Consider the following 2,832-nt stretch of genomic DNA (forward strand, 5'->3'; position numbering starts at 1 on the left):
TACGAGGAGGCAGACATAATTGCCAAGACATTTCGACGCATACACTTCCAGCCCTCCATTCCTGTCATGTTGTGTATTTTTATAGCACTGAATCCAAGGGGGATGTAATGAGGTTATTTTGGTAAGTGCATATATGAACTTGACTACATGAGTTATTTTGAACACTTCATTGTCAAACCGCCTAAATCCACTGGGTGTCACAAATGCTGCATGGCAGCTTGCTATAAAGAAACATATGGAACAATATATGGGTGTCATTAAAAATCAACGAATACTAAAACGAAATATGCCTGAATTTACTTAAAGACCTGAATGTTACACACAAAAAAGCCAAAAAAAGTTCCATAATTATTATTTTTCATCCAGTGGATTGACTTTACTGATTTGGATAATTTATAATCAGTATGTGTTTTTCTACATGTTGATGAATGTTTTGCCTGAATCTACCTTATCTATTGTTGCTTTGATCCCAGATAAATAAAAAAAAAATCAAAACGATGTGAACATTTGGAATTTCATTTAAACCTTTCAGGGACAGTGGTCACTACAGTGGACAGTAATTCAGAAGTTATCACATTCTTAACTCAGTGCTTCTCAATTATTTTCTGTTACGCCCCCCCAAGGAAGACGTAAATGTTTCACGCACCCCCAAACTCTGCCGCCACTGTAAATAGTATCATTTGTCTATAATATTACTATTATAAGTACACCTCTGCCTCACATTGTGTCCTTTTTTTCTAGTAGAGAAAATAACAGAGATCAACTTACAAACAAAACAATGTTTATAAAGTTATACTTTATAACAGAAAAAGACTTTAAATGCATCAATTTGCCCGAATTAAAAAAAAAAAAGTCACATCCAAACTGTAAAAATACACTCAAGGTAACTGATAAATAAAATCAGTAAATAATAACAAATTTAAATTGATTAGAAACATTAATTAATGAGGACAATATGCCAGAAAATTTGACCGAAAAAACAAAACTGAATAGAAAAAAAAAAATGTCTTTGGACAGAAGGGCAGTATTTATTTTCGCTGCTCACAGTATCACCTCCAGTTTGCTATGGTGTGGGGTTATTTTGCACTGAGCATGCTAACATTGCTCACTGGTTTACTGATAACAATGACAAAGCGGGACGATTGTTGCAGTGGATTGTTGGCAATATTCGGTGCGTTTTCGCTGAAAAACAACCAAGCGGCTTATCAATGAGATTGGGGTCTCATGTCTTTAAGTGGCGTCTTAATTGATTTGGCTTCCGGCTGTCCGCTATAATTATTTTTAGACATAGTAAACAGTGGTCTTACCTCATCTACCACTGTATTGAATGTCAAAGTCAAAAGGCAAACGGCCCGAAAAAAGCGCATTCTTGGCGGCCGAGGGAGAACCGTAGGTGAGGGCGGTCGTCGTGACGATCCCAAGCCGAAAATGGCACTTTATTAGTCTTTATTAAAAAAAGAAAAAAAAAAACGGGGAGCTATCCAACTTTTATATGACAGTACTTTATTTCTAGTTTAAGGGTGTCTATCAATTAGGTTCATATTTGTAAGAAATGTAGCCTTGACACCTATTCACCCAATCTGTTTGATCTTATTAATGTTCCGTCCCTAGCAAAAAAAGTGTACATGCAGGTTATGCTGTTATATCGTCCCTACCAATGTTGAGACCAAACCTACGCCCTTGAATTGTACATCCACCCACATGTCTTGGTGCATGCATATTGAAAATAAAAGACTTGAGTAGACAAAGGGGTGGGGGGTCATCTTGAAGTGTTTGTTATTTATTATGTACTAGGATTTTAAGCTTACCAAGGATGTATGACACATGTATATAGGACAAATTTGAAATTTTGCCAAATTGGGGGTCTCAGATCGGAACTTCAAGTCATCTGAGCGTTTTCCGGCATATATACGTATATGAATATATTTATGTATCGCCCATTGCAAAATACGTGCAGGCAAAACTAATAGACCCCAATCACGTGACGTCACAGCTCCGCCCCCCTGACTGGTGCCGCCATATTGTCCGTCAGCTCATCGTGTTTACATATTACCGCTACGTACATTCCTCCCATTACTGCGTGTTTTTCTGCTTGTCCAAAGAACCACCGCCTAGTAAACGAACCCAAAAACCTTTCTGACAATCGTTAACAGTGATGAATCAAAATGGTGAAGGCATGTGTGGCGGTTGGTTGCTGTAACAGAGAAGATAAACAGTCATTTTAGTAGTTGCTGTGTGCCCATTGTTAAAAGGGCAAATCTCGAAAGCAGCACGGTTTGTTTATCTCGGTCCATGATGCGTTTGTGTCGACAGCCGTTAGACAGCGGCGAAAACATCAATATGATGCCAACACGATCGCAGACATAATCAGACGGAGACTACGAAGCTCGTCGCCACGGTCGTGCAGCAAGAAGGTGAGCGCAACAACAGGTGTTGTGCCGAAAAATAGCTGCCCTGCGTGAAATGTCCCCCCTGACGGGAGCGCCCACACAGAAACGATTTTCTTGTACCGTGAATATGTATTGTGTAACTCTGCTTGAACTAATAAATGTCATATCTGTGTGATTGTCATTGGGATATGGTCGTGAAAACCTGTAGACTAATACATTTCTGTTCAAAGATGGTTATGTGGCCCAGTCCACAATTTGTTACTAAAATACAGTACTAATATTTTGTGTAATTTAATTATTTAAAACTGATCTTACAGTCGTAAATCCATTACCTTAATGCATCCATGAAAACATTTGATGTTTTCACGTCAATAAAGCGTAAAAAATAAGTGCTCCCGTCAGGGGGGACGTTTCACGCGAGGCAGCTATTTTTCGACACACA

Source organism: Corythoichthys intestinalis, chromosome 9 (genome assembly GCF_030265065.1).
Source record: "Corythoichthys intestinalis isolate RoL2023-P3 chromosome 9, ASM3026506v1, whole genome shotgun sequence".
Taxonomy (NCBI): domain Eukaryota; kingdom Metazoa; phylum Chordata; class Actinopteri; order Syngnathiformes; family Syngnathidae; genus Corythoichthys; species Corythoichthys intestinalis.